General features: G+C 41.5%; 1 protein-coding gene across 1 annotated transcript in view; it reads right to left on the reverse strand.

The window, feature by feature from the left end:
- The window catches only part of LOC112069946 (sodium channel protein type 2 subunit alpha-like), a gene marked incomplete at its 3' end in the record, with an annotated part of 35,721 nt that extends 33,423 nt beyond the window's left edge, over positions 1-2,298 (reverse strand). Inside the window, 1 exon segment of the mRNA XM_070438775.1 lies at positions 2,037-2,298.
- Positions 2,299-9,662: the final 7,364 nt, after the last annotated feature.

The raw sequence follows: 9,662 nt of genomic DNA on the forward strand, positions 1-9,662 counted from the left end.
CTCCTGCAGCAAAGCACCCCCACAACATGATGCTGCCACCCCCGTGCTTCACGGTTGGGATGGTGTTCTTCGGCTTGCAAGCCTCCCCCTTTTCGCTCCAAACATAACGATGGTTATTATGGCCGAACAGTTCTATTTTTGTTTCATCAGACCAGAGGACATTTCTCTAAAAAGTACGATCTTTGTCCCCATGTGCAGTTGCAAAACGTAGTCTGGCTTTTTTATGGCGGTTTTGGAGCAGTAGCTTCTTCCTTGCTGAGTGGCCTTTCAGGTTATGTCGATATAGGACTCGTTTTACTGTGGTTATAGATACTTTTTTGCCCGTTTCCTCCAGCATCTTCACAAGGTCGTTTGCTGTTGTTCTGGGATTGATTTGCACTTTTCGCACCAAAGTACGTTCATCTCTAGGAGACAGAACGCGTCTCCTTCCTGAGCGGTATGACGACTGCGTGGTCCCATGGTGTTTATACTTGCGTACTATTGTTTGTACAGATGAAATTGCTCCCAAGGATGAACCAGACTTGTGGAACACTACAATTATTTTTCTGAGGTCTTGGCTGATGTCTTTTGATTTCCCCATGATGTCAAGCAAAGAGGCACTGAGTTTTAAGGTAGGCCTTGAAATACATCCACAGGTGCACCTCCAATTGACTCAAATGACGTCAATTAGCCTTTCAGAAGCTTCTAAAGCCATGACATCATTTTCTGGAATTTTTCAAGCTGTTTAAAGGCACAGTCAACTTAGTGTATGTAAACTTCTGACCCACTGGAATTGTGATACAGTGAATTATAAGTGAAATAATCTGTCTGTAAACAATTGTTGGAAAAATTACTTGTGTCATGCACAAAGTAGATGTCCTAATCGACTTGCCAAAACTCTAGTTTGTTAACAAGAAATTTGTGGAGTAGTTGAAAAACGAGTTTTAATGACTACAACCTAAGCGTATGTAAACTTCTGACTTCAACTGTATATCCTATGGTTCTTTGTACTTTAGCCGATATCTGTGTCACTGTGTCCTAGCTAGCTTTTCCCATGGGGAACTTCATAAACACATCTGCTTGTGTTCTAATGACAGCTTGGGGATCCACTGCTCTGATGTGTGAGTTAGTCGACATCACGTCATCTAAGAGCCCTATGAGAGGTTTGCTAGACCCTATGCTAGTACACACGCCCAGAACTGAACCAGTCTCTGACGGCTTGTTTTGCCTGGAGTCAAACAACACCGCAGACACTGATTATTTCTATACTCTAACGATGAATGCAATGGTATCTCCAGTTCTAGCATGCATCGGTAGCTATACTTTCTGGCACGTTAGGGTTTTGAATGGACATGACATTTCCAAAGACATTTCAAATCAAAAGGTAGTCCTGGGTGGACGGCATTTATCCAAAGAATGTTTCAAATGTCGACCTCCACATTTAAAAGGGTTGTTTTAATATTATGATGTCTGTCTGTGATAGGGATAAAGAAGCTTCGGTAATATCATACTCAGCATGTGATCGATATCACAGCTGGAATTTGTCAGATCTGTTCACAGACACACGAATCCCTCGAGACTTTATGTAGGCTGTTATCAACAAAAGTATGTACTCAAGACATATATTAAATCAATACATACAGTTATTATATCAATACATTAAATGTGACATATGAGTTGTAGTAACCGTTCATATTAGTACGTATTGCTGCGTTGCCTAATTTTCTCTGAACACGTCTGCTGTCCATGGTGCTGAAATGTGAAACAACACGGAAAACACCAATTTGTGGCTCATACGCCAAACGGCAGACATAAACCAAATGGTAAGCTACTAACAGAGACACAGGTAACCACAACATACAGCCGTTTTGTCACCATGAAACGCATAGCCAAACACATAAAGGTGTGAAACAAGTTAGGAATCGATTGATGGCTAATACATCCGTCTAGACAAGTTCAGTGGTTTGCTTTGAAATACATTTATGTAGCCTTATCACCAACAATAAGCACAGGCTACAGGTATAATCTGAAAGAGAAGGTGAGGCTAGTAGCCATACCTTAATTGTCGTGGATTCAAAACGAGCAGGGGAGGCGGCAGCTGTCGCCATATTGACGTATCCGTGTATTTCCTCGAATTTACCGCTTCTCATTTGTAACATCTCCGCCTTGCCACCACCATCTGACACGCACACAAGTCTCCAAAAACCGAGGGACTCAGATCGTAGTTGGAAAGAGCGAGAAACATTAAGGAACAACAGTGGCCATCTCTCTCAATCACCACAATTCCCGAAAACAGTGACGTGAGTGACAAAATCTGTTCCCAAGCGCGCGTCACCGTCAACCACCCAACTGAATGGGTGTGAATGGATCTCTTAACAGGGCGTTCCCTTACCCATACCAGTTGTCTATTCCTTGTAATGGATCCACTATAGATCCTGTTAGCTGAAATATGGATAAACGTTTGTATTTTGCCACTACATTCTCTATGTAGCAGTGTTTCATCTATAGCCATGAACATATCTTATGGCCATGACACTAGAGTCATCTATCCTAAGTTATAGCCTAAGAAGCAGTTTTGCCATCTATTTTTACATTATCGAGACATGACCTCAAATGACTCAAGCTTTTTGAACAATATCGATGGAAAATATTATCGTGTTCAACGTCTGCTCTATGCGTTCGTGTGTTTGAGTAAGACACATTTAGAGACAACAACATCCCTACCAATTTTGATAAATGCATTGCTAGAGGTGTATATGTCAATTTAAGGCAAATCTGTTAAACAATAGGCTTCTTGTCATTGATATGTATTACAACAAATTAAATGATCTAATTGCGACACCCACGTATAAAAAAAGTTACGCCATTATTTGGAGATTATAAGAAAGAAGCATAGGAAGGTAGCCTAAAAAAATTATTGATTGTCATTAATTGTCTATGTCAGGGGTTCCTAAACCTTTTCACTCGAGCCCCCAATGGGAACACCCCGCGCTCCCCCTGTGCGCAAGCGCCACGTCTATGTCTATGGGCACAAGCACTGTTCATGACAAATCAACATCTTGAACCCCATTAAAAACCTGTGGTTTGAGTTGAAGAGGTCAGTCCATTAGAGCAGACGAAGGATATCAAGTATCTGGAAAGAGTATGTCTGGAGGAATTGTCTAAGATCCCTCCCAACGTGTTCTCCAATCTCATACAACATTTTACAAAAAGGCTCAGTGTCAGTATCCTGGCAAGGGGAGGGTGCTAGAGTATTGAAAACAGGGGTGTTCGTCTTTTTTGCTCATCTTTTTTCAAGGGTGCCAATAATTATGGATCTGGCTTATTGCCAATGATATCTCTAGATGTCTGAAAGGGAGCGCTGTTTTAAAGCCACAGCACAGCCATTTTGGTACTCCCCTCTGTTGTCATTTTTTTTAAAATGCATTTATTAATGTCTACATTCGTTTTTGACAAGTATGTTCTACAGACACCTTAATGCACACTTTGAAATTATATTAAGTGAACTTAAAATGATTTTATTTCATTTATATAAAACATATTCCTGAAGAAAAACACATTTGAGAGTGCTAATGATACTTTGCCCACTACAACAACAAAAAAATACTTAAATACATGCAATTTTGTCATTTTATTGACATACTGTAGAATTTCTTTCATTCCTATGGAGGACTGCTCATTCTGGGGAGTGCCAATATGGTGGCCGGTGGCTTCAAAGCCTCTCATTGGCCATTACATAGTATCAACCATCCAGGTTATCATTGGTTAGTGTCTTGTATTGTTTGTGTGAATGTTTTATGAAATCCAGTAAAACAAATCTATTAAAAAAATATTTGTAAGTCTGAGCTAGACTCTATTAAATAGACCACTAGCCTACCTCTCAGCTGCTGCTCAGTCACTCCATGACTCCGCCTTCCGCTTGTTCACGAGACGCTTTGAAGAAACGGAAATCTGTTGTAACAGTAGGCTATTGCAAAAATACGCACGACACAAACAGGTTGTCTAGCAATTTCGTTTTTTTAAGGAGGGGAGTTACATGCAGATATTTAGGCAAGCTATATGTAGCCTACACAACATATCATACAAGTAAGTCACAGACAGATAGTCAATAGCGAATTTAATGTTCAAACTATTTTTTTGCATCTTTGCAAACATTGGCTAAAGTGGAGGCAGACTGCTAACTATATGGCAGCATAACTACAAACATTACATCCACCACACAAAACGGTAATTGTTTTTGCCCCAATGCAATGTGTAGGCTGCTTCTTGCTTGTGCTACGGCAATATCCGTTACAACAGACAGACGGTTGTATGTAGACTTCATATACAGTGAGCTGCGAAAGTATTGGGACAGTGACGCTTTTTTGTTGTTGTTTTGGCTCTGTACTCCAGCACTTTGGGTTTGAAATGATACAATGTCTGTGAGGTTAACGTGCAGACCGTCAGCTTTAACTTGAGGGTATTCATCCATATCAGGTGAACGTTTAGAAATTTCAGCACTTTTTGACATAGCCCCCCCCCCCCCATTTTAGGGGACCAAAAGTATTGGGCCAAATTCACTTCTATGTGTATTAAAGTAGTCAAGTGTAGTAGTATTTGGTCCCATATTCCTAGCACGCAATGATTACATCAAGCTTGTGACTCAACAAACTGGTTGGATGGGGGGACTATGTTAAAAAAGTGCTGTAATTTCTAAACGATACACCTGAAATGAAAGCTGTCAGTCTGCACTCATTGTATTATTTACAATCCAAAACTACAAAAAAAATGTGTCACTGTTCCAATACTTTTGGAGCTCGATGTATATTTTTGGAACGTTCGTTAAAGTCGCAGCTGTTCCCGAAATATGAGGCAGAGACATAGGCTACATCATCATATCGATCTAATCGGTTGAGGCTTCAGAAGAGGGTGAGTAAAGAGAGAAACATGAATGTGTGTGAATAACACATGCACAGTATGGGATTTGGATCCTTAGATTTGAGAAAGAAGTTTCCAGAAGGGGAGGGACGGGAGCGAAAACTGTATTCGTAGCCTCGGCCGCAAAATAAACTCCAGCACACTGGTGATCTTGATCCTCCACAACTGCACCAATCTGAAAACACCAAATATAATGGCAGAAATCATATTAGATGATGTTGCTTCCACCTATCCAGCTGTTTCATTTCGATCAATGCAGAAGACGAAGGGTAGGACACAAGGTCAGGGTGCCAGTGTAGACTATTGGGACGCAGACTCTCTGTCAGATGGGCTGTAGTGTAGCGTGGGTGAAAAAGGCTACTGATCTGTCTTCTTAGCACAAGCCATACTTGAGCATTCTAAAGAACTACACTGCGAACTAAAGGGCGACATGTGTTCTCTCTGAAGTGGCAGTCAGGGAGAACCGGCAAGCTGTGTGTGTGTGTGTGTGTGTGTGTGTGTGTGTGTGTAGGGAAAGCACGATAGCATGTCTATACCATTTTGCCACCCTGTGATTCTTGCAGGTCCCTGCCCTCTGCTGGTGAATGTGCATTTTTACAACAAGCCAAGAAAGCACATCTCCATCAAATACACTCTAACCCCTCTAATGCCAAAATATACCTGAATTTAACACAGAACAGGACATTTTCGTTTTTCAATGCTGTCATAGTGAGTAAAAGGCTGTAGTGTTGCCGTTGTGGAGTGTCTGACTATTTGACATTCACCTGGCTCCTCATCAAGGGAAGTTCCTGAAGCTGCCTGTCATCATGGTTACACTGTTCTCCTCTCATTACCGTCTCAGTGATGAAAGTAATACGTGTGAGTTTCTGTCACATACACACGCACACAGACACAAAAACACACACACCTATACACATACATGCACACAGTGCCTTTTGTTTTTACTTTACCCCTTTACTTTTTCCACATTTTATTATGTTAAAGGATTACTCTAAAATTGATTAAATGAAATGTTTCCATCATGAATCTACACGCAATACCCCATAATGAGAAAGCGAAAATAGTTTTTTTGAAATGTTAGCAAATGTATTTAAAAAAACAGAAATACCATATTTACATAAGGGGAATACCTAGTCAGTTGTACAACTGAATGCATTCAACTGAAATGTGTCTTCCGCATTTAACCCAACCCCTCTGAATCAGAGAGGTGCGGAGGGCTGCCTTAATCGACATCCAGAAATTTGGAACCACCAAGACTCTACGTAGAGCCGGCCAAACTGAGCAATCGAGGGAAGAAGGGCCTTGTACAGGGGGGGGACCAAGAACCCGATGGCCACTCTGACAGAGCTCCAGAGTTCCTCGGTGGAGATGGAAGAACCATCCAGAAGGACAACCATCTCTGCAGCACTCCACCAATCAGGCCTTTATGGTAGAGTGGCCAGACGGAAGCCACTCCTCAGTTAAAGGCACATGACAGCCCACTTGGAGTTTGCCAAAAGGCACCTAAAGGACTATCAGACCATGAGAAACAAGATTCTCTGGTCTGATGAAACCAAGATTGAACTATTTGGCCTGAATGCCAAGCGTCACGTCTGGAGGAAACCTGGCACCATCCCTATGGTGAAGCATGGTGGTGGCAGCATCATGCTGTGGGGATGTTTTTCAGCGGCAGGGACTGGGAGACTAGTCAGGATCAAGGGAAAGATGAACGGAGCAAAGTACAGAGAGATCCTTGCTGAAAACCTGCTCCAGAGTGCTCAGGACCTCAGGCTGGGTCAAACATTCACCTTCCAACAGGACAACAACCCTAAGCACACAGCCAAGACATTGCAGGAGTGGCTTCGGGACAAGTCTCTGAATGTCCTTGAGTGGCCCAGCCAGAGCCCGGACTTGAACCGGATTGAACATCTCTGGAGAGACCTGAAAATAGCTGTGCAGCGATGCACCCCATCTAACCTGACAGAGCTCGAAAGGATCTGCAGAGAAGAATGGGAGAAACTCCCCAAATACAGGTGTGCCAAGCTTGTAGCGTCATACTCAAGAAGTCTCGAGGCTGTAATCGCTGCCAAGGGTGCTTACTTATGTAAATGTGATAATACCGTTTTTTATGTTTAACATATTTGCAAAATATGGGGTATTGCGGGGTATTGTGTGTAGTTTGATGAGGAAAAAAACATTTATTCCATTTTAGAATAAGGCTGTAACACAACAAAATGTGGAAAAAGTCAAAGGGTCCGAAAACTTTCCGAATGCACTGTACACTTGCACCACGCACACACACACACATGAACACACACATACATAATCTCACGATCAATGATCACTCCATCGACAGACACACCCAAGACTTCAGCTTAGCATGACTTTCCAAGAAAAACAAACTCGGGTTTCTCCCAAACACCATATTTTTAAGCCTTAAGGCATCTAATCAAACTATTGATCAAGCACTGATCTAAACCTGGACCTGCCATTCAAAGTGACCACAGGCATATGCAAAAAAATATATATATTAAAAAATTGTCACACTGTTACATTCCAGACACTTTACATTCTAATCGAGTAGAAGAAGACAGTTGAAGGTGTCTGGGATGTCATATTGTGACAAAATCTTTAGTTGTTTATCAGGCTGGCAGGGCATTGGACTGACCTCACTGTGCTCCTGAAACAATGTCCGCTATGTGACTGAGGTGGAGCTCATGGCTCCTGTCCCCTCTTGACATTTGGCTGTGACTCTGCTAATGTTTTCATTAGAGGGCTAGTGGTGAATGTGAGTGCCTTGCAACAGCTTGACCCTTACAGCTCTGTGGTATTTAGGGTTATATCATGCCATAGTACTCAGGGAGGGGATGTTGGAAGTTAGTTAGCCATTCAATACACTGTACATCTACTGCACTTCCTGATTATTCCAAGACTGAAAAAATAGTCAGAACTGGATAGTGAAAATTCTGAATGAATTGCCTAAATTGTGCTTGCTTCGGTCAAATGTTGATTTATTTAAAACTGTTAATTTAGTCAGATGGTAATGTTTTCTGACTAACCTCCATTTTGCTGGTGGACATGTGGTCAGGGGATTGTACAGGACATGAAACCAGTAGGAGTCTAGGGGCAACACACACAAGCCAGAGTCAAAACTTCCAGAGTTACCTCTGACCTATTCAATAAAGCGTCTCGAGTAAACAGTGCATTGAGATAAAAAAAAAAAAAAGTAATGCGGGAAAACAGAGTTCAAATTAGGGGCTTTATACTTACTGACTCTATTTCCTCACCTATAGGTAAGACTATTCACTATGGGGTCAGGGTGCAACGTTTTTCAGAAATGTTAATCAACATGGCCGCCACTGTTTAAAGATGGATAAGTTTAGATCTGTGTGCGTAGGGTGTAATTGTAGGGGAAATGCTGATTATTATTCCAAGACAGCCATTTAAAAATGATAGTGTGAGTGTCCATCTCACAGATTTCAGTATATAAACATTAGTGCACACCAGATAAGTGATACACGATTTGTAACAATGAAATGAGCCAATGCAACACATTTACATAAGTATATATTTACTAACTAACTGGTGCAGGGAATCTCCACTGTTTAACCACCAAAGAAGATTACACGATTACATTTAATGTGGGCATGTGTTCCTGGGCTTAATTTGATTAAACTCCTATTTGGTGAGTGACTGCTACTGTGTAAATTAAACTTTAGTATAGGGACAATGTCCATCGCCTGCCATAGTCCAGTCTGACCTTGTGTGATAGTGTTGAACCAAGCGGAGCCTCCAAACAGTAGATTTCTACTCCCAGGCAAGGGTGTGTGTATTCATTAGTTGCATTCCGTTGCAAAACCTTTCGTCTGTTGCATAATGTTTGCAAATAAACTGTTTACCATCTCCTTTAGGTGTGATGGTGTGGGGGTGCTTTGCTGGTGATGTTGTCTGTGATTTATTTAGATATCTTGTCCAGCATGGCTACCACAGCATTCGGCAGCGATACGCCATCCCATCTAGTTTGCGCTTAGTGTAGTGGGACTATCACTTGTTTTTCAAAAGGACAATGACCCAACACACCTCCATGCTGTGTGTTGGGGCTGTTTGACCAAGAAGGAGAGTGATGGAGTGCTGCATCAGATGAGCTGGCCTCCACAAACAGCCGACCTCAACCCAATTGAGATGGTTTGGGATGAGTTGAACCGCAGAGTGAAGGAAAAGCAGGCAACAAGTGCTCAGCATATGTGGGAACTCCTTTAAGACTGTTGGAAAAGCAGAGAATGAGAGAGAATGCCAAGAGTGTGCAAAGCTGTCATCAAGGCAAAAGGTGGCTACTTTGAAGAATCTAAAATATACAATATATTTTGATTTGTTTAACACTTTTTTTGGTTACTACATGATTCCATATGTGTTATTTCCTAGTTTTGATGTCTTCACTATTATTCTACTATGTAGAACATAGTAAAAATAAAGAAAAACTCTTGAATGAGTAGGTGTGTCCAAACTTTTGACAGGTACTGTACGTGAATTTGTACAATACAAACTCTTGTTTTCATTTGGAGTAAAGGGTTTTTGTTGCAGAACGTTTTGCAACAGACAAAACGTTTTACAATGGAATCTGACTAATGAATACACCCCAGATCAGTCCTCCCCATTGATGTGAATGCATTGTAGACACAGAAATCGGAATGGGTTACCTTCAGTATAGTATCACCACACAGGACAACATGACTGACGATGCAAAGATGGCAGCACACAGACCTATAAGGCATACTGTATAGTCTCTA

Source organism: Salvelinus sp. IW2-2015, unplaced genomic scaffold (assembly GCF_002910315.2).
Source record: "Salvelinus sp. IW2-2015 unplaced genomic scaffold, ASM291031v2 Un_scaffold1167, whole genome shotgun sequence".
In the NCBI taxonomy this organism is placed as follows: domain Eukaryota; kingdom Metazoa; phylum Chordata; class Actinopteri; order Salmoniformes; family Salmonidae; genus Salvelinus; species Salvelinus sp. IW2-2015.